This window comes from Cryptomeria japonica, chromosome 9 (assembly GCF_030272615.1).
Source record: "Cryptomeria japonica chromosome 9, Sugi_1.0, whole genome shotgun sequence".
In the NCBI taxonomy this organism is placed as follows: Eukaryota; Viridiplantae; Streptophyta; class Pinopsida; order Cupressales; family Cupressaceae; genus Cryptomeria; species Cryptomeria japonica.
In genome coordinates this window covers 106,487,471-106,511,531 of record NC_081413.1, presented here as the reverse complement: position 1 = coordinate 106,511,531, position 24,061 = coordinate 106,487,471, and positions in this window count along the sequence as shown.

Below are 24,061 nucleotides of genomic sequence, written 5' to 3'. Positions count from 1 at the left end.
GTGGAATATCCTAGGAATATTCCTTCATCACATTTTGCATCGAACTTTCTCTGATGTTCACTCCTCTTAATATAAAATTTTCTACCAAACATTCTACAGTAGCTTACCACTAGTATCTTACCGGTCCAATACTCATAAGGAGTCTTATCCTTTCCTTTTTTGATGATTACCCGATTCATTGTGTAGATTGCAGTGCTCACCACTTCTCTCCAAAAGGTGTGAGCAACTTTTCCTTGGATCAACATAGTTCTAGCTGCTTCAACCATAGTCTGGTTGTTTCTCTCTGCTAAGCCATTCTGCTATGGAGTCTGGGGGGCAGACAGTTGCCTCTTGATACCATTCTCTTCACAATATTTGTTGAATTCACTAGAAGTGAATTCCCCTCCTTGATCAGTTCTAAGGCATTTGATTCTTCTACCACTTTCATTTTCTACCAATTCTCTGAAAGCTTTGAACTTTCCAAAAGCTTCAGACTTATCTTTCAAGAATGTGACCCACATCATTCTTGAGCAACCATTAGTCAGAATCATGAAATACTTATCTCCTTGCACACTCCTAGTTTTCATAGGACCACACAAATCAGTGTGCACAAGATCAAGTAAATTGTCTATTGTGAAGGATTTACCTTTGAAAGTTGAGGAAGACATTTTCCCCAGTTGATATTCTTTGCACAAAGGATTTTCCAGTTTGCTCAGCACCGGCAATCCTCTAACTGCCTTGGTCTTATTGGCCTTCACAATGTTATCAAAGTTTACATGGCAGAGTCTCCTATGACATATCCAGCTATCATCAAATTTAGCCATAAGACATGTACTTACATTTTCATGTAGCTGAAATAAGTTACCTTTGGTCTGCATACCGGTGGCCATCAATTCACCATTCTTTCCTTTGATTTTGCATGCTCCATTTTTTAATTCTAGAATGAGTCCACTATCATTCAACTGGGCAACACTCAATAGATTGTGTCTAAGACCTTCCACCCAATACACATTGTCAGCACTGCTCTTTCCATTTAGAGAGATGGACCCTCTTCCTTTAACCATACATGGTGCATCATTACCAAAGCGAACCACACCACCATCATATTCTTCCAAAGATAGAAACTTGCTTCGGTCACTGGTCATATGGTGAGAACAACCACTATCAATAATACACTCATTGGAATTATCAAAGCGAGAGACAAGAGCCTTCTTGTCTAACACATCTTCCTTTACTGAAACAAACACAATATCTTCATTCTCTTCATCTTCTAATTCCGCATTTGTGACACCTTCATCAACTGCAACAAAATAGTTTCTCTGATTTCCTCCTTTGAATTTCTTGTGCCTCTCCAGTTTTTCCTTGTTGTCACCATTAGGACAGTTTATAGCAATATGTCCTATCCAGTTACAAGAAAAGTATTTCAAAGGGAGCTTACCTCTATATTTACCAGTTCCTTTAGGAAGTTTCCTGGCAAGAAGAGATTCAAATTCCATCTGGATCTCCTCATCATTCATTTCTCTACTCTGTCTTGGTTCACCACTGGTGCTTGCTTCTTTTCCTTTTCTGGATGGTACAACAGAAGCTCTAAAAGTTGATTCAGTCTTTTGAACACTACCATCAAAACTATTTAGCTCATAGACTGTCAACTTTGCAATGATGGAGTCTAGGGATACCTTAGTCTTGTCTATTGATCTCAAATCTTGAATAGTAGCAACCCTTATTGCATAGACTAGTAATAAGGATCTAAGAACTTTGCTTACCATAGTGGAATCTTCCATTTTACCACCTGCACTCTTGATATCTCCAACAATAGTTTTGATTCTTATTCCATACTGTTGAATGGTCTCACCTTCAACTATCAGCATGTCTTCAAACTTCCCTCTAAGGCTTTCTTCCTTAGCTTGTTTTACATGCTCATGACTGCCATAGATATTCTCAAGAGTGTCCCATACTTCTTTGGGATTACCTTTATCCTGGACATCAATAAACTCAATGTCAGATAAGCTACTGATTAGTGCTTCCATGACTTGCCCATTCTCTTGTATTTCTCTCTTTTGATCATCAGTGAGAGTACTGGTAGGAATAACAAAAACATTCTCAACATAGCTCCAGTGTTGAGCACCCATCCTTCTGATGTAAATCTTCATTCTGTCCTTCCACATTTTGAAGTTATCTCTGTTGAACTTTGGACCTTCTCTCTTCATCATTACAATTGGATCTTTCCCTCAAGCGGTTAAGCTTACAACACAAAGGACTTGGAGGACACTCTTATACCAATTGATAACTCAATGATGAACAATAAGTACCAAACCGGTACTGAGAGGGGGGGTGAATCAGTACAGTCATAAAATCTTTTCCCAAACCAGTTTGACTGCAAAAACTGCAAATGTCTGACAAACAGTAACACCGGTTTGAAACAGAATGCAACCGGTAAGGCTAGGAATGACTGTGACAAGTGTTAACTGGTTAATCACTTAGTTTTCCACTCAGCATTTTACTACACTTCCATTTCACCTTTATGCATGAATAGGTAATCTATCATCAGAGATATAATAACAGCTAGCTTAGCATGTTTTACCTTCAGACACAAATCACTTAAATCATCACATGAAAAATGCTACACATGACACAAAGGCTTTTCACATGGAAACCCAACTAGGAAAAACCATGGTGGGGATGAATACCCACAAGTTGCTTTTGAACTCTTTAGAAGGCCGCTCTATTAGGAGCCTACTCTGGTTAAAGACTATTACAACAGGTTCTGCTAGGAATCGATCTTGTTAGAGATCACCGAGTGAAGGGTTAAACCCTGTTAGAGGTTACTTTGTTAGAGGATTTCAAGAACTCAATTAGTTTGAGTCACCCTATTAAAGGATTTACCACAAGCTGATTAAAGCTACCTGGTTAAGGGATTTTCCAACTATTGAAGTGGTTAAAGATCAATAGGTATTACAATGATCTGATAATAGCACTCAATGCCTAATGCAGATCAGCTTAAGTTCCTTCCTTTTGCACACACACAATGCAAGAATCAATCCTCTTATCTCATCTGGTCTGGAAAGAATCACATATCTTTTCACTTAGATACACACACACTATTTGCCAACAACCTCAGCATGAAACACAACATTGACCTAATAGGAAATAGATAGGTCGGTAGCATAAACCCTAAACCCTAAACATTTAGGTTAAGCAATTCAGGCGATTCAATCCTAACCATTGAACACTTTGCATTTGAATACAAAAGTCTTGAACATATCTCAAGACATTCTCCATCATTCATTCTTCACCGCTTTCATAGCAGCTTGTAACCCATCACGCGCTCTCCACCGTTTACAGAGACTTCGCATATTCTGGAGGTAGATAGGATCGATCTCCTTCATGCAAGATCCTTCACGCACTCAAACTAATGTGGCAACATAATCGGATCTTCATTACAATGTTAAATCACCACACAATGTCATCAATTGAGTCACACAGGCTTGGAACACTTCAACTGGAAACCCTGAGGTTGAGACTACCAACTGGTAGTCATGCAAAACTTCTATAAACTGGTTCTCATACCAACATGTCGGTTCACCTTTTCACATATACCGGTTCACAATTATACTGGTTTTCTCATATACCAGCTCTTAGTATCATATCGGTTCTCTTGTGAGTTGCTTCCTTCCATATACCGGTTCACTCTTTTCAAAATTTTAACATCAATGACAACATGTCTTCATACCAGTTCACATATGCCAACACAATCATTTGGAAGCACACAAGAAAAGGGTGACACAAGTAAATATGGACAAGGAGGTCTGGAAGCAACAAATTTAGCATATTGGACTCCCCTATTTTTAAGTCATCTTGAACTTCTCTGTGGCACATTTAGAGTGGTGTGGCATGCACAGTTCTGTCACAAAGAAGGATAAACCAGTGGCTTCCTCTGCCACGGTGGAGTCATGATCAATTAGGGGATGAGCTGTCAACTTTTCTATGGCTGCTATTTTAGTTTCTTTTGTTTTAAGAAAACGGTTTCTTTAACCTATGGTTAAAGTGAAGTTTTTATGTAACAAACTATGAGCCTGAAGGGTATTTAAGCTAGGAAGTAAGTTTATGTTAAGGTTTAAAAAAATTTGATTTTTCAAGGAAGAAACAAAAATCTATTATTTGTGAATTTTTTAAAACTGGAATGACTGGTTTTTCAATGAAATGTTATGGTGTGTAGTCTTTGAATCTGTGTGTTTGAGGATTGGCAATCTTTTTTGAGAAATCAGCTTGTTATCAATTATTCCTATGTTTTCTGGATTCATTGTTACCATTATTTGAAAGTAAATTCATTGTGGATTGAGTTGTGTTGATCCCCCTAGTCCTGTGAGAGATGAGAGAGAATCAATCAGAGTTCATACTACTATGCATTTGCTTTTGCTCTGAATTTACGAAATGAACATGTGTGAAAATAGGAGTATGTGAGCTCTTATTTGGAATTGATCGTCACAATATTCTCTTAGTTTATTTTAAATGCATTCCTTTGTGTTGATAGATGAATGTTGAAGCCTTTTTCACGCTTTCTGGTTAAAAGTGTATTCATTTCAATTTTTTCTACATAAAATTCATTTCAAATCGTACAAGGAGCTGCCCTCTAATGCAGAGGATGGATTTGTAATTGGTTCATCCAACTGTTGGTTTATTTGTTTCCTTTCATAGAGGGGTGTAGAAGAGTCATATTATTATTTAAAGAAAGCAAACAATATAATTTGAAGAAAGGGACAAATCTATTAACCAACTGATTTTTGGCGACTCTGCTGGGGAGTCGAATCACAAGACTGGTTGCCTAGTTTTAAGACTGGAGTCAAGAAGATATACTAGGTCCCAAAGATGGGAAGGGATAGTTGATTCTGTTTTTCAAGAGTTACGGAACCTAAATTTTCAACCCACTTTTTCACCTCAAAGACGAGCAAGAAGTAGGCCTCCTTCCTCATCTCCTTCACTTCCTATATCCTCAATTTTTCAAGCTCTAACCTTGCATAGTATTGCTTTACCAAATATAATTAACCCAAATCCTCTCAATATCACCTTTCCAATGGAAGTAAATAACCCTTGGAGAGCCACAGTAGGTCCACTAAACTTAGGTTTAAATCTGAATCCCCTACCCAAAGGTGCAAGAGATCACTTGCCAAAATTTAGTGGTGATGGGAAAACCAGTATTGATGAGAACTTGAATGCATTCAATGTTGCTTTTGGGATAATAGTTGTTCAACATGAGGATGTTGTCATGAGACTATTTGTACAAACATTGACTGGAGTAGCGGCAGATTGGTTTTATCACCTGCCAAACAGTGTGATAACTAATTGGCAAGATTTGAAAATGATGTTTGAGGCAAGATTCAAAGTGTTTGAAGATGAACACTCTCTTTTAGCTCAATTGACCCAGTTAAAGAAATAGATTCCAGAGTCTATGAGGGATTTTGTAGCAAAATTTGATAAGATTGTACATAAAATTCCAGTCAATCAAAAACCCTTAGATGACAATCTGAAGTGGTTTTTAATATATTCCATGCCTTCCGAGATTGGTTTCCTTATCTATAGGCAAAGGGTTGTAACTTAAGTGATGTCAAAACACTTGTTGTTGAGTTAGAGGATGATCTGATAACTGCAAGGAAATAGAAAAGAGAAATACAAATACCCAACATTCAACCCTCTACTTCTTCAGATCTTGTGATCCAAAGATTGATGAATGATGTAATAACTCTTAAAAGACAATTACCTAAGGCCAGTACATCATACTCATCCACTTATCAAGATATACCTAGGAGGAATGCAAATTAGTCTTTGGGCATTGGAAACAAATATTTGCAATTACCCCCTACCCAAAAAAGATTGGCAATTGAGGCACCACCACCTAAGGGGAGTATGTATGTCTTTCCTCTTACAAATGAACATGATGACAATTCCTGTCCCGAGATGGTGCATTATGCACAATTGATGAATTCTAAAGAGATTTCAAATGAATGGAGTGAAGAGGAATCTTTAAAGCAACCTGGCGACTCTAAAATAAAACTTCCTAGAGTATGAGTCAGATTCAGAATAAGGAGGTGACATTTTGGTTACTTTAGAAGATCCTTCATGTGTTGTGCTCACAAGAAATCAAAAAAATATAAAACCTCAGGGCCTTCTTCATCTTCTGCTATGAATTTTAAAGGTAAGGAAATTGTTTCAAAATTTCATAATAATGATCAAAAACCTCAAGAGTCCCCATTGGTAAGGTGTGTTGAAAAGGAAAGTTCATTTCATATTGTAGATTTTTGCAAATCCTCCCAAATTCAAATTACACCTGTCGAGTATCTTAAACTAAATCCCAAAGAATTGGATAGACTTGTTCAGTTTGTAAAAGGAAATAATGTGTTACAAGCTAATGGAACACAACAGTCAGTAAATGCCACATTGTCTTCCCACAGTGATGTATCATCTTATCTTGTTGCTCATGAAAGGACCCCTAAAATAACTGCCCTCCAAACAGATGATACTTTGTCTGTCCTTGAGTCAAAATCTGAGCCCTTTTATATATCATTGCTTATAAATGGTCATAAATTAAACAACTGTATTATAGATTCAGGTGCATCAAATAATATAATGCCCTCTACAGTAGCTAAAGTGTTGGGGTTATCCCTGACAAAAACTTTTGGCAAATGTTATTCAATGGATTCTAAATAAATTCCCCTGTTGGGACAAATTAAGGATGCTCAAGTAGTTCTTGCCGCTCACCCGAATAAAAGAATCAAGATGACTATTATAATAGATGACGTCCCAGCCAGCTATGGCATGTTGCTAGGCCATATATTTTGTAGAGACTTAGGAGGTGAGATAAAAATGGATTGGTCTCAAGCCACAATTCCTATAGGAAAACAATGAGTCATTTTGCAGCCTAAACCAAAGTCTAAATTCACTGTTTTTCCCTCTAATGATCCAAGGGCCCAAATTCTGTAGAAGAAAGTTTGTGGTTAATGGAGTTTGATGGAAGTTGTGCAGCATCAGGTTCAGGCATAGGGGTAGTGTTAATTCCGCCTTCTGGTACTCATATCCCTTTTTCTTTTAAATTGGAATTCAAGAACACAAACAACATGACTGAGTATGAAGATTTGTTATTGGGTTTAGCTGAAGCAAAGAAACTAGGAGTAAAACTTTTGTGAGTCAAAGAAGATGCAGAGTTGATTGTAAAATAGGTCAGAGGGTTGTTTAATGTAAAAAATGAAAAGCTGAAACACTACCAAAATAGAGTTTGGGATGAAATCAAAGATTTTGATGCATTTTCTATTGAGGCTATTCCTAGAGAACAAAATTCAAAAGCAGATTCATTAGCCATATCAGCTTCCTTATTGATTCCTCATCTTGATTTTGTAGATGATACTTACCGAGTAGATCTAATAAATCGACCTAGTGTTCCTGATAACTCTGAATTCTAGCAAGTGTTTGAAAATGATAAACAAATTAATAATTTTATGTTGTGTGTAGAAACATTTGCTGCTACATATTTTGAAGGTTCAGATGCAGAGTGTAAGGAGTTTTCACCAAAACGGTCCAAGGAGTTGACTGATGGAGTTATGCAATTAAAAGGGAATAAGATTCCTAAAGGATTGGTTTCATTAGAATGTCTTTTTGATTGTCATGATGCCTACAGGAAAGGCAAATATGATAAGCCTCCTGAAGTTCAAGATGTTGGAGGTTATGAAAGGATTAACATTGGCACTGAAGAGGATCCTAAATATATCAATCTGGAAAAATGTTGCATACCTATGGAGAAAGAGAGGTTCATTAGTCTCCTATTGGAGTTCAAAGATGTTTTCGCTTGGTGTTATAATGATCTAAAGAACTTCAGGGATGGAAAATTTCAACATCACATTCCCCTAAAGCTAGGAGTAAGTCATTTTCGACAAAAGCTTAGAAGTTTCAATCCTAAAGTAGCTAAAGCCATATTTCAAGAAGTAGATAAAATTTCAAAGGCTCAGATTATATATCCCATTCACCATTCTACATGGATAGCCAACATAGTTCCTGTTCGGAAGAAAAGTGGAGAAATAAGGATTTGTGTAATTTTAGAAACTTGAATCAAGCCACTCTAAAAGATAACTACCCATTACCTACTATGGACCATATTTTGCAAACAATTTCAGGTTTTGAAATGATGTCCATGCTTGATGGCTTTTCAAGTTTATAATCAGATCAATGTTTTATAAAGTGATCAACATAAGACTGCCTTTATTACTCCCCGGGGTACCTTTTCTTATAACATAATGCCATTTGGTTTAATTAAAGCAAGGGTGACATTTCAACGAGCTATGGACTTATCCTTTGGTTATTTGAAAGATAAGATAATTGTTGCATATATTGATGATTTAACTGTCTTTCCCAAGAGAAGAAAACATCACTTGAGGGATTTAGGAAAAGTGTTACAGAGGTGTCGTGAACATGGGGTGTCCCTAAATCCAAAAAAGTCAATGTTTGGGGTGACAGAGGGTAAGTTGCTTGGCCATATTTTCTCTAAGGAAGAAGTAAGAGTAGATCCTGAAAGAGTAAAGGAAATTCAATAGCTAAGTCTACCATCAAATAGAAATGTAGTCAGATCTTTCTTTGGACAAGTAAATTTTCTGAGGAGATTCATTCCATATTTTGCAGAAACCACTAAGTATATAATAAATTTGATGAGTGAAAAACAAGCTTTTAAATGGAGTGAGGAAGGAAAGAAAGCATTTGAATCAATAAAGGAGGCTATTGGTCATGTGCCTATTCTGGTCAATCCAGATTTTAAAAAGAATTTTATTATTTATTGTTATGCCTTAGAGCATACTATGTCAAGGATTTTGTTGTAGAAGAACGAGGATAATGAAGAAGTTCCAATATATTTTATGATTGTTCCCTTGAAGAAGCATGAATTGAAATATTCCTTGATGGAAAAACAAGAAATATGCAGTTGTGAAAGCTATAAAATAGTTCAAGTACTATATTCTCCATTCTCATGCAGTTGTTTATGTGCCTCACTTTGCAATCAAGAACATATTAACACAATAGGATATAGGAATGAATAATAGAGCCTCATGGGTGTCAAAGATTCAAGAGTTCAATTTGGATATTAAACCCACAAAATTGGTGAGAGGATAGGGTTTCTACAAATTGATTGTTGAAAGTAAGGAGGAACTGATAGAGGAATTGCCTTTAGTCTTGTTTGTCAGACTTCAGGATTCCTAGTTTGCAGATGTTGCATACTATTTGACCTATGGAGATTTCCCAATACATCTTTATTCGAAATACAAATGAAACCTAAGGATAAAGGCTACCAAATATTTTCTTTTTAATGGTGTATTGTACAAAAGAGGTTTGGATGGAACTTTCTTGCGTTGTGTAGATAAATCATTTCAGGAGTCACTGTTGAAGACCTTTCATGATGAAGTTTGTGGCGGCAGTTATTCATCTACAATAACTGATTACAAAATTTTGAGAAATTGCTATTATTGGCTAGGTATGTTCAAAGATACTTATACATGGGTAGCCAAGTGTGAGAAATGTAAATTGTTCACAAGTAAGCCACAACTTGTAGCATTACCACTTTAACCCATGATTGTGGTTGAACCATTCAAACAATGGGGTTTGGATTTTATAGGTCCTCTGACACCTACTTAAATTGTAGGGCATACACATATACTGACAACCACAAATTATTTTACCAAATGGGTTGAAGGCATTCTGGTATGGAAAACATCTTCAGAGGTTGTTTGTAACTTTCTCAAAGAGAATATCCTAGTTCGATTTGGAGTTCCACTAAAAATTATGGCTGATAATGCCACTAATTTCTCTTCTAGTGAGTTTTCATTATTCTTCTATGATCATGGGATATTCCTCACTCATTCTTCCAATTATTATCCTCAGGAGAATGATCAGGTGAAATCTAGCAATAAAAATCTTATAAATATTATTAAGAAATTGGTGAGTGAAAAATTTCAAAGATTGGCATAAAAAATTGTATGAAGCTCTTTGGGTGGATCATACATCACCAAAAAGATCTATTGGGATGTCACCATTTAAATTGGTCTACAGTATAGGAGCTCAGGTAGCACTTCCTCTGGAACTTGCAGCTACCAAGTTACGGACTGTCATTGAGGATGCCTATTTTCAAGATTCACTAGAAAAATTGATTATGCATTTGATGAGGAATAATGAGGAAAGAGACAAGTTAGTAGATCGGATAATAGAGAATCAGATGAGGGTAAAGAAGATATTTGACAAGCGATCCAGGCTGCAAAAACTCATGCTAGGTGATCAGGTCTTGCTCTGGGATAGAAGAAGGGAACCAAAAGGAGCACATACAAAGTTTGAATCACTAGGGAAGGGACCATTCATGATTCAAGAGGTAAAAGGTCCTAACTCTTTCAAAATTGCATATCAAGATGGTTATTCTCTTCCCCTGACCTATAATGGCCAGGATTTGAAATTATATCAATTGTAAATGAGAGTTCCTCATGGATTTGTACATAAATTTTGGTTTGTTTAGTTTGTAGTGTCTTTTCTATTATTGTGTCTGTTTTGGTCTTTAAATAAAGTTTTTTTGTGAAACTAGAGATCTTTGAGTTCATGTCTAGTTCCCTTACAGTCCTAGTCCCTAGTTAGAGCCGATGAAAGCACCCCACAATTTTCCATTTAGAATGTCCAAGCTTGTAGGTTGCCTTTTGGTGTCTCTATTCTTTTGGGTCTTTTGTACCTCCTCATTTTGAACCTAAGTCATTGAACTTTAAAAATAGTTCAATTGGTTCAAGGTTCAAGGCATATTTTAGGTAAATTTATTTAGTGACCTTTATCTCCACCAAGGCGAGCACGTTATTGTTATGCATTTTGAGCTTTGAACCCATGAACCTTTTTGGTTCAAGGTTCAAAACATCTTTTTGTGAGTCATGACTATGTAATGTTATTCAATGAGCAGGTGTGAATGTGTTTTATGTTGGTTTTGAACATGAAACTTGAACCAATTATCTTTTCAGTTCAATGGTTCAAGGTTCAAAGTCCTTTGCTTGTTAGTCATGGTTATTTCTTGTTCCTGGTTTTGTTTTGAGTTGCTAGTTCACTATTGTTCTTCCTGGGTGAACTTGAACCATTGACCTCTTTGTGAGATGGTTCAAGGATCAAAAGGTTCACTTCAAGCTGATTCTAAAGACTTTGTTAACACTAGAGGCAGCACGACAAGAAGGAATATTCTCAGCATCTAACAATTTAAAATTCTAAATTTGGAAAGTAATCATGAGAACATTAACTATTTGAGCAGAAGTGATGGGCAATTAAGAAAGTGTCAGGTTTTTTGTCATTTCTCTGTTACTTCACACATTTAAATGAATCATTATGAAGTGTGTGTAGTTTTCTTAGTTTTTTTCCCATCTGTTCAAAAAGGATATATGAATTCATCTTCATAATTTGTAAGGGATGCAACTGCTATAATTGAGTGAATTGGAGATGCCAAAGGTAAATTTAGCTCTACTTTCCTGAGAAGGTTTCACAGATTCATGGTGGTAGCGAGTAAGTTTAGACAATTCCCCTATGCTTTATTTCTTTAGCTCTAAATATTTATCAACATAGGAACATTAGTTTGTTGGAGTAGAATTCTACCTTGTTTTAGAGGTCGGTACTGCCGAAACTCGATCGGACGTCTTGTTTACTGAGCATATTACTAGAAATAGATGATACTTCCTTGGATCATGCCAACCTAGGGGATTTATTAGAAAGAACCAATAACCCTCAAGGTAGTTCAATAATGGAGAAAATAGTGAGAAGTTTTCTCATTGAAGCTGTTGTGTTTCCACTCACTGCACCATGTCCAGATTTGGTGGTAGCTTATATGAATAGGTATGATACTGAGAATACATGCATAAAAACTAGTAATGGTGAGTTATTAGTTGGTATCAATAGGGAAATAGTAATGGTGACAATGGGGATCCCACACAAGGAATCATATGAGGACTGGTCAATTGAGACCTCATACGCCTTCTTCTCTAAGAAGAAGAGTGTATATAGAAGTGTAATTGCAAGAAACTAGCTCCTTAAAGTCCAAAAGGGAGGGTCACAACTGTCGAAGCCCCTTACCAGAGAGTAGTTCATCACAAAAGTGCAAGGCATTGTTATACTGCTAAATAGGGTAAAATAGAATTCACAGTCCTTTTACTGGGAAGATTGGATTTATTTTTACATTCAGGTACTATTATCAAGTGACAAATATCTTGACTAGGCGCATGTAATTGCAGAGAGACTCCATGAAGGTTTAAGTAACTTTGTGGGTATGTCTAGTTTTCATATGTCCTCTTATCATTTCTACATATTAGCTTGTACCAGAGATTGGCCTGGCTTGCTCAATGAACCATGGGAGGATGACATGAAGGTTTATATTTACTATCCTTTGTTAAAATAGCAAAAACATGTAGAACATATTGCCAGACGGAATGGTGTCTTTGCAGGGAGACTTTCTTTTGAACTACAGGGTGATGTGAACAAGAGAATGTCAGTTGAAGCAATGCAGTTAATAAGTATATACGGTAGCTTCTTCATTGAATTTACCAGGTTAACCTATCTTCGGGTAGGTGGTTTTGAAGGTGAACCATTCAAGCTACATAGGTATTCCTTCAATAGCTATGTACTCATAGAGGTGAGTAGGCAACTAGCTCATATTGACAAAAGGTTGGGGGAAAAAGGCAAATCTGGAGTTTCCTTTCCTATTGAACTTGGATACTATAGTTGTAAGTCTATATCTGATTCTTTAAATTTGGAATTAGAATTTAAGAGGATGAACCTGCAGCCCTATGTTGCTAGACATAGGTTTGATAGTAGAGGTTATGCCATAGAAAACCTAAATGTGGGCAACTACTTCTATCATGAACCCCAGTTGGAAGATTACTAGGAGAATTGTAGCGATGAATATGAGGTAAGGAGGAGACTATGGTCAAGATTTACTCTACAATAGATAATCACCATGAAGCTTCTTATCAGTGTATTCGGAGTACAAGAGGAAAAGGGGGAAGATGTTCTAAATCCTAAATTCAACAACCAAGTTCAAGGAAAGCCAATCCCAGAGATTGACTAGAATAAAAATTGTTGTTCACCAAATCTGGTTAACCCAGGGACACCTGCAAATCTATCTATGAGATAGCCAATCTCAATCAATGAAACACTTCGGGGCTTGGACATCATAACAAGGACCTAAATCCTTCTACTCTTCAGGCTCTACAAAACCTAGGTGGGTGTACCTTTGATGCATTTAATCAGACCCATTACACACAAGACTACATCAACAAAAGCAGATGGATCTCAAAAGGTTCAAAAATTAAGAGGTTACTGCAGATGGGCTAGATCCACACTTGCAGCTCAATAATGTTTGAATCTTGAGATGGATAGAAAAAACTAACATTACAAACATAAAATTAAATGAGGATATTGATTTAAAATCTCTAATAATCTCCCCAATTTGCAAGATCAGTACCTTATCCAAGGGCAACAGAGTCATACATCAATCTATAAATGAAAACCTCTATTGCAAATCCCATTTATTTGAAGAAAGATATCCCTACATTAATGCCTTACAAAAATGCATTCTAAGATCAGACAAAGGATCATACACATCCAAACAATAATTCAGATTCATAATTTATGCTCTTAGAATTTAAATCCCTTCTGTAAAGGATGCCTAAGAACAATAATTACACTCTCATTTTAGGAGGATAAACCCAAACTCCCTTGAAGACTGGATTTATTGAAAATGAAGAATGCCTGAAGACAATCCAATAAATTATATATGCCTTACATTTATGTGACTGAAATAGAAAACATTTACAATAAGAAGAAACTCTATTCTATGGAAAAGGACATTGCCCTATACAATTTTGAAGAGAACTCCAAATTGGAAGTCATGAAAACTAGAGCCACTCTCATAGAATTCTGGAACCCTTACAATGAGAAGAAAATTGGAATAAGAAGGAAGAGGGAAAAGATTAGGTCTGCAACCGAAATTGCCAAGTGTCTCCTTTCTAACTGAAATTCTTTACCTTCTTCTTTCCCGTGGAAACTACTCCCAAAATATCCCACATTTGTTGAAACTAACTACATAACTACATTTCTCATCTTGAGAACTTTCTGGCAACATATAATGCTTGGTATTTTGGCCAAACATAAGCCCCTAAGCGAATTAATCATTTTGTGTGCACAACCATTTAAATTTTTCAATTTTTTAATATAGTTTCAACTATACAATTAAACTTTGATTTTTACCCCGATTTTGGCCCTGCGTCCTACCATGTGGCAACCTCTGATTGGTCGATGGGGTCAACTGGGTGCCACCTCGGATGACACCTCATCACTGCCACATGCATGCTTTGTCACTGCCACTTGGCTGCCATGTGTACACCACCTTATCGCCAACTGTCTGCCACCCGTGCGCCACGTCATCGCCACTGGACAAGACTTACGAGCTGGACCGCCAACTAGACCTGCCACTTGGATTTCGCCATTTCACAATGAGTAAGTTTCGAGCAACTTCAAGTCATGAAATCTCGTGCACCATTGGATCTCCTTCAACCCGTGTGATCTTTACCACGATTTCCGTGCACGTGGTTTTTCTCTATTTCACGAAGGGTATTTGGCATGCATATTCCCTTCGCGAATCCATGCGCACCATTGATCATTTTGGAACATGCTCACTAGTTAAACTGTCCATTTCCTGCAAAAATTGCCTACTTGCCTCGGGATCTGTGCCTGTGTGGGGTCCACCTGTCGCCACTTGTTGGCCTCCTTGGTCACCTTGGAATCCACACCCATGTGCGTGGAGTCCACCTTGGACATCCTTAGCACCTTGCATCAAAAGCATTGAGGCTTTGACATATTAGATGGGTGGAGATTTGCCTATAAATACCAAAATGGTCCACTTCCCAGCCAATGTGGGATAATGAATTTTGCCTAAAAATGCATTTTCTAGAAGTTTTCCATGAATGTCTTCATTTTCTTCTAACATTTCATATCATTGCATTACAGAGGAACATTGTTAATACACCTATCAAGTTCCATTGCAGGATTTTAGCATCCACGTGGGGGAGGTATCAAGCTTAACTCCATGCCAAATGAATTTGCTGTGGTTTTTAACTCCTTTCTATTTTATGTGGCTTCAAGCATGCCACGTGAAAGGGGGCTGCTAGACTGCTATTGTGTTTGCTGAAGAATTTGAAAAGTCTCTCCTCCATCTTCTATTTCATCTTCTAACTGCAGCTGCTGCAATCTAAAACCCTCCCACGTGACCTTGCACAACCAAAGCATTTGTTTGAAAGTTTATGTTTCTGTTTAGCTTCTACGTTGGGGAAATGTGGTTTCAAATCTATAGATTTACATTAGCCTAAAGAATTAATGGCCTCCTCTGATTGCAGCCATATCTTCCAAGAGATTTGGCTTACACATGCCAATTTGCCTTTGCTTGGGAGCCTCAAAAAGAAATTCGAAAACCCCATGTTGGCTACCACTTTCCATTTGGTTGGCTTTCCTCCACCATATCACATGCCATGCAATCTCATTTGCTTGAGTTTTTATGCTTTTACAATGCCACGCGAGAGGGAGGATTTACTGTTGGTTACTTTGTTTGCATTAATTTTAAAACATAAAACTCACATACCACAGCAAGGAAGATATTTGGTCTACACCTCATCTTGCATTTGTTTTAGTTTTTTTACTTCACTCCCCAAACGCCATATGAAGAGAGATCATGGAGATGGTTTAACATTTTCTTCAAGTGTTAATGCCTTCTCACATGCTCTGTTAAATTGGGCATTTCAAATGCCCATTGCTGGAGTTTTTATGCCTTGCAATGTTTCACATGAAGAGGCTGCTGGAGAATTCATGGAATTTACTTTAAGCTACCAAGGCATTTGTATTAAGAGGTTTTAAATGCCTTTTCATCATGTTGCCTATTGCCAATTTATTTGGAGGGCTCTTTAAAATCTTTTCTTTCCATTCAAAGCATTTAATCCAAATGCCACCGTAGCCCTTGTTCTCTTGAAAAAACATATTCAGTGCATTCGCTTGAATTGGGAAGGCATCCATCTATTTCAACATTTCGTGTAAGGGATAATAGGCATCCTGGAACATACAATATTCTTCATTCCTCATAAAGTCCTTAATACTTAAATCATATAACATATGATTTAAAAAAAACAATTTAAACCTTGCCTGAAAAGATGCATGAAGTGGCAAGCCAGGTCGGGCCCCAAAGTGGGTCCGACTAAAAAAAATTTCATTTCTGTTCAACTGACCTTTGAAATACCTCAAGAACCTTAAAATTACCTCTGGAATTGATCGGCACCATTTTCGAATTATAAAATTGAATTTTACAACTTTTAGGCACTTACGCCACATTTTCGTATTTAATCGCGAAGGCGTATTTTTCAAAACACCTTTTTGGACCTCGCCATCTGACAAGCGTGTACTCTCATATACAAGCATGAACTCTGCCAAGTGGTTTTTCAAGAAAAATCTCGAGTGAAGAGATATTAATTTCCAAAAATGCCCAACTGGCTTTGTCGACACTGGGGCCCTGATGAAGTCAATGTTCTGGCAACACATGATGCCTTTCTCAAAAATATCAAACTACCTCTGTAGACCCTCAAATTTCAAACAAAGGTACCTTGAAGTACATATTAAATATTTGGATTCTCAGTTCAACCAAAAGTCTTACTGGGTGCAAATGGCGCGCTCATGAAAATGGCTACTTTAACTGATATAGCACTGAAAGTACGGATCACTAAAAACGATGACTCAATGAACCCTTTTGAAAACCGATCAAACAGATTGGTAGGAGCCTGAAACTAGAAACATATCTCATCATTTATACCAACAATAGCCCAGAACAAACATTCTAGCATAAAATTCACTAAGGCAACTTTTACACTTATGCGAAACAGGGCTCCGACTAGGTGCTGAAATAGGGACTTGTCAAACCACACAAACTGCAAATGAATTGATCTTCAAAAACTGAGCAAATGGATTCGTTAAGACTTTATAGGCTGACTCACATTTATGCATATAATTGAATCCATTTTGAATTTCTTCATGAAAATCAATAGGGCAAAAGATGTAAACACCCAAGGTAGGCTACTTAGTAAAATATGCATATGTGCCTAAAATGCTCTTTCAGCTCACCCCTCGAAGTGGGTACCTGATAAACTTATCCAAATTGAATTTTGAAAGTTGCACATCATTGAATAGGCCAAACGAAAGGTGTAGGACACATTTCTTGAGCCTTACCATTTGAAAATCAACCGGCTCCATTTCGCCCTCTCTCTAACTAGGCCATTCAGAATGACTCATTTAAAAATGCAAAGCAAAAATTTGAATGGGCCTCTAAACTTGACTCAATTTTAATGAGTCCCAACAAAAAAGAAGATGATAATATTCTAGCTAAAACTTTTAATGTTGCAAGGAGAACTGAGAAGTGGTTGAGAGACCAAAAATTTAAGAAAGGATCGCTCATATCCTCCCATGAACTAAGAGTTGATTCACATGTTGTGACTCAACTTCCTATTTCTTCCACTAATGAAATTGTTGATATTGTAGGTAGTTTAAAGTCAATTGATGAAAAAATCCAACCGAGAAGATCAAAATGGCCACTGCTAGGTTCTACAGCAACTTGAGTAACTTGGTCAAGGAGCAAGAAAAAGAGCAAAATGCCAACATTAAGCTAGATTGTTGTGGACCTGGATCCAAGTGAAGAGGTTGAAGTAATAATGGATCAACGGGATTTGGGTGAACATGTAGTACAAGAAATGGACATAGGTAAAGAAACAAAGAGTTAATTGAATCCAATGAACACTCTGGTTATTGTTAATTCACCAAGTATTTAAACAACTCCTCCATCCAAAGAACCTGGAAACACTCCTCGATGGTTAGAAGATGTTGTTGGGAAGAAATGCAGTATGGTACTGATTAGAATCCCTATAGAAGATATGGTCAGCAAGTGTCTTGGAAAGGTGTCCAAGTCGAAAAGACTCAAAACACAGACAATACTTGAGGTAGATGAAGTAACAGGTCATTGGATAGCTACGATAGCTAAGCCTATACCATATAGAGACTCAAACAAAGCTACCGAGGATGACTTCATGGTAGAAAAGATTGATTGGGGGGTTTCTTCATGAGTTGTTGATGTTAAACACTTGGAGTCTTCCATGAAGAGAATGATTTCCAAATCATGGAAAGATGAAAAGGATAAGAAAGAGTTGAAGAAGATTATCACTCAAACGGGTGAGTGCAATAATGCCATTCACCATCCAAACCCTCAACCCTTGTCACAAGTGGCAGTATCATTTGATCCTTGATCTCCAGCAAATCAAAAGATATTAGATCAAGTTCAAAGAAATAGAGTGGTCGCGGAGATGTTAAATAAATGGCTTGATCTCATAATACAACAAGGTTCAGACTATATTGTCAGTCTGGTGAAAGCATATGAGGATGTTGTGACTATGAGAAAGGAAATGAAATTAGAGGCCATTGTCTGGGAGAAAGAAAGGACCAAATGGGTGGTAGTTCTTGCACAATTGAATGCTATATAAAAATTTGGAGTGATGAAGTTCTTGGCAGAAAAACCTGTGGAAAGATTGGATGACAATGTATTGTATGTATCAAGGAAAAATGTGGAGTGGTGAAATTCAATTATCAAAAAGGGCCACGAAGAATCCACTAAACTGCTGAAAGGATTGACAAAATTAATCGATACAATGCAAAAGGATCTTAAATGCATTGACATCTAGCTTATGAAAGATGATGCTCAGACAATCGAAGCTGCCACAGATATGACAAAAATATTCTGTGGACAAACACTTCTATCATGAACCCTAGTTGGAAGATTACTGGGAGAATTGTAGTGATGAATATGAGGTAAGGAGGAAATTGTGGTCAATATTTACTCTGCAATAGGTAATCACCATGAAGCTTCTTATCAGTATATTCGGAGTACAGGAGGAAAAGGGGGAAGATGTTTTGGATCCTGAATTCAAAAGGCAAGTTCAAGGAAAGCCAATCCTTGAGATTGACTGGAATAAAAAGGAAGATGATAATATTCTAGCTACAACTTTAAATCTTGCAAGGAGAACTGAAAAGTGGTTGAGAGACCAAAAATTTATGAACGGATTGCTCATATCCTTCCATGAACTAAGAGCTGATTCACATGTTGTGACTCAACTTCCTATTTCTTCCACTCATGAAATTGTTGAAAAAATACAACCCAAAAGATCAAAAAGGCCACTATTAGGTTCTACAGCAGCCCGAGTAACTTGGTCAAGGAGCAAGAAAAAGAGAAAAATGCCAACATTGAGCTAGATTGTTGTGGACCTGGATCCAAGTGAAGAGGTTGAAGTAATAATGGATCAACAGGATTTGGGTGAACCTGTAGTACAAGAAATCGACATAGGTAAAGAAACAAAGAGTGAATTGAATCCAATGAACACTCTGGTTATTGTTAATTCACCAAGTACTTCAACAACACCTCCACCCAAAGAACCTGGAAACACTCCTCGATGGTTAGAAGATGCTATTGGGAAGAAATGCAGTGTGGCACCGATTAGAATCCCTATAGAAGATATGGTCAAGAAGTGTCTTGGAAAGGTGTCCAAGCTGAAAAGACTCAAAACATAGACAATACTTGAGGTAGATGAAGTAACGGGTCATTGGATAGCTGAGATAGCTAAGCCTATACCATATAGAGACTCAGACAAAGCTACCGAGGATGACTTCCCAGTAGAAAAGATTGATATGGGGGTTTCTTCATGAGTCTTTTTTTTAAACACTTGGAGTCTTCCATGAAGAGAATGATTTCTAGATCATGGAAAGATGAAAAGGATAAGAAAGAGTTGAAGCAGATTATCACTCAAATGGGTGAGTGCATTAATACCATTCACCATCCAAACCCTCAGCCCGTGTCACAAGTGGCATTATCATTTGATCCCTGATCTTCAGAAAATCAAAAGATGTGAGATGAAGTTCAAAGAAATAGAGTGGTCATGGAGATGTTCAATAAATGGCTTGATCTCATAATACAACACGGTTCAGACTAAATTGTTAGTCTGGTGAAAGTATATGAGGATGTTGTGACTATGAGAAAGGAATTGGAATTAGAGGTCGTTGCCTGGGAGAAAGAAAGGACCAAATGGGCGGCAGTTCTTGCACAGTTGAATTATATATAAAAAATTGGAGTGATGAAGTTCTTGGCTGAAAAACCTGTGGAAAGATTGGATGACAATGTATTGTATGTATCAAGGAAAAATGTAGAGTGGCAAAATTCAATTATCAAATAGGACCACGAAGAATCCACTAAAATATTGAAAGGATTGACAGATTTAATCGATACAATGCAAAAGGATCTTAAATGCATTGACATCCAACTTACGAAAGATGATCCTCAAACAATCAAAACTACCATAGATATAACAAAAATATTCCATGGACAACCACTTCTATCAGGAACCCCAGTTGGAAGATTACTAGGAGAATTGCAGTGATGAATATGAGGTAAGGAGGAGACTGTGGTGAAGATTTACTTTGGAATAGATAATCACCATGAAGCTTCTTATCAGTGTATTCGGAGTATAGGAGGAAAAGGGGGAAGATGTTCTAGATCCCTAATTCAACAAGCAAGTTCAAGGAAAGCCAATCCTTGAGATTGACTGGAATAAAAAGGAAGATGATAATATTCTATCGAAAACTTTAAATGTTGCAAGGAGAACTGAGAAGTAGTTGAGAGACCAAACATTTATGAAAGGATCACTCATATCCTCCCATGAACTAAGAGTTGATTCACATGTTGTGACTCAACTTCCTATTTCTTCCACTAATGAAATTGTTGATATTGTAGGTGGTTCAAAGTCAATTGTTGAAAAAATCCAACCCAGAAGATCAAAAAGGCCACCGTTAGGTTCTACAACAGCCTGAGTAACCTGGTCAAGGAGCAAGAAAAAGAGCAAAATGCCAACAATGAGCTAGATTGTTGTGGACCTAGATCCAAGTGAAGAGGTTGAAGTAATAATGGATCAACATGATTTGGGTGAACCTGTAGTACAAGAAATGGACATAGGTAAAGAAACTAAGAGTGAATTGAATCCAATGAACACTCTGGTTATTGTTAATTCACCAAGTACTTAAACAACTCCTCCATCCAAAGAACCTGGAAACACTCCTTGATGGTTAGAAGATGTTGTTGGGAAGAAATGCAATTTGGTACCAATTAGAATCCCTATAGAAGATATGGTCAAAAAGTGTCTTGGAGAGGTATTCAAGCCGAAAAGACTCAAAACACAAACAATACTTGAGGTAGATGAAGTAATAGGTCATTGGATAGCCAAGATATCTAAGCCTATACCATATAGACACTTAGACAGAGCTACCAAGGATGACTTCACAGTAGAAAAGATTGATTGGGGGGTTTCTTCATGAGTCATTGATGTTAAGCACTTGGAGTCTTCCACAAAGAGAATGATTTCCATATCATGGGAAGATGAAAAGGATAAGAAAGAGTTGAAGCAGATTATCACTAAAATGGGTGAGTGCATTAATGCCATTCACCATCCAAACCCTCAACCCTTGTCACAAGTGGCAGTATCATTTGATCCCTGATCTCCAGCAAATCAAAAGATGTTAGATCAAGTTCAAAGAAACAGAGTGCTCACGAAGATATTCAATAAATGGCTTGATCTCATAATACAACAAGGTCCAGATTATATTGTCAGTCTAGTGAAAGTATATGAGGATGTTGTGACTATGAGAAAGGAACTAGAATTAAAGGTCGTTGCCTGGGAGAAAGAAACGACCAAATGGGTGGTAGTTCTTGCACGGTTGAATGATATATAAAAATTTGGAGAGATGAAGTTCTTGGCTAAAAAACCCGTGGAAAGATTAGGTGACAATGTATTGTATGTATCAAGGAAAAATGTGGAGTGGCAAAATTCAATTATCAAATTGGGCCATGAAGAATCCACTAAACTACTGAACTTATTGACAGATTTAATCAATACAATGCAAAAGGATCTTAAATGAATTGACATCCATCTTATGAAAGATGATGCTCAGACAATCAAAGCTGCCACAGATATGACAAAAATATTTCATGGACAACCACTTCTATCATGAACCCCAGCTAGAAGATTACTGGGAGAATTGTAGGAATGAATATGAGGTAAGGAGGAGACTGTGGTCAAGATTTACTCTGCAATAGATAATCAACATGAAGCTTCCTATCAGTTTATTCGGAGTACAATAGGAAAAGGGGTAAGATGTTCTGGATCCTGAATTCAACAAGAAAGTTCAAGGAAAGCCAATCCTTTAGATTGACTGGAATAAAAATGAAGATGATAATATTCTAGCTAAAACTTTAAATTTTGCAAGGAGAACTGAGAAGTGGTTGAAAGACCAAAAATTTATGAAAGGATCGCTCATATCCTCCCATGAACTAAGAGTTGATTCACATGTTGTGACTCAATTTCCTATTTCTTCCACTAATGAAATTGTTGATATTATAGGTGGTTCAAAGTCAATTGGTGAAAAAATCCAACCCAGAAGATCAAAAAGCCCACTGTTAGGTTCTATAGCAACCCGAGTAACTTGGTCAAGGAGCAAGAAAAAGAGCAAAATGCCAACATTGAGCTAGATTGTTGTGGACTTGGATCCAAGTGAAGAGGTTGAAGTAATAATGGATCAAAAGGATTTGGATTAACTTGTAGTACAAGAAATGGACATAGGTAGAGAAACAAAGAGTGAATTGAATCCAATGAACACTCTGGTTATTGTTAATTCACCAAGTACTTAAATGACTCCTCCATCCAAAGAACCTGGTAACACTCCTTGATGGTTAGAAGATGTCATTGGGAAGAAATGCAGTGTGGTACCAATTAGAATCCCTATAGAAGATATGGTCAGCAAGTGTCTTGGAAAGGTATCCAAGCCGAAAAGACTCAAAACACAGACAATACTTGAGGTAGATGAAGTAACAAGTCATTTGATAGCCGAGATAGCTAAGCCTATACCATATAGAGACTCAGACAAAGATACCGAGGATGACTTCGCAGTAGAAAAGATTGATTGGGGAGTTTCTTCATGAGTTGTTGATGTTAAACACTTGGAGTCTTCCATGAAGAGAATGATTTCCAGATCATGGAAAGATGAAAAGAATAACAAAGAGTTGAATTATTATCACACAAACAGGTGAGTACATTAATGCCATTCACCATCCAAACCCTCAACCCTTGTCACAAGTGGCAGTATCATTTGATCCCTAATTTCCAGCAAATCAAAAGATGTTAGATCAAGTTCAGAGAAACAAAGTGCTCACAGAGATGTTCAATAAATGGCTTGATCTCATAATAGAACAGGGTTCAAACTATATTGTCAGTCTGGTGAAAGTATATGAGGATGTTGTGACTATGAGAAAGGAATTGGAATTAGAGGTCATTGCCTAGGAGAAAGAAAGGACCAAATGGGTAGCAGTTCTTGCATAGTTGAATGATATATAAAAATTTGGAGTGATGAAGTTCTTGGATGAAAAACCTATGGAAAGATTGGATGACAATGTATTGTATGTATCAAGGAAAAATTTGGATTGGAAAAATTCAATTATCAAATAGGGCCATGAAGAAACCACTAAACTACTAAAAGGATTGATAGATTTAATTGATACAATGCAAAAGAATCTTAAATGCATTGACATCTAGCTTATGAAAGATGATTCTCAGACAATCAAAGCTGCCACAGATATGACAAAAATATTCCAAGAAAGGATACAGTTCATTTGGAAGACAAAATCCTTGACTACAGATGATTTCTCAAAAGTAGCAAGGATTGAGTCATTGCTCCCGGTTTGTTCCAATCATCTGGAAGCGCACAAGGCAATGGTGACACAAGTAAGTATGGACAAGGAGGTCTGGAAGCAACAAATTCAACATATTGGACTCCCCTATTTTCCAGTCATCCTGAAATTCTCGGTGGCACATTTAGAGTGGCGTGGTGTGCATAGTTCTATGGAAAAGGAGGATAAACCAGTGGCTTCCTCTGC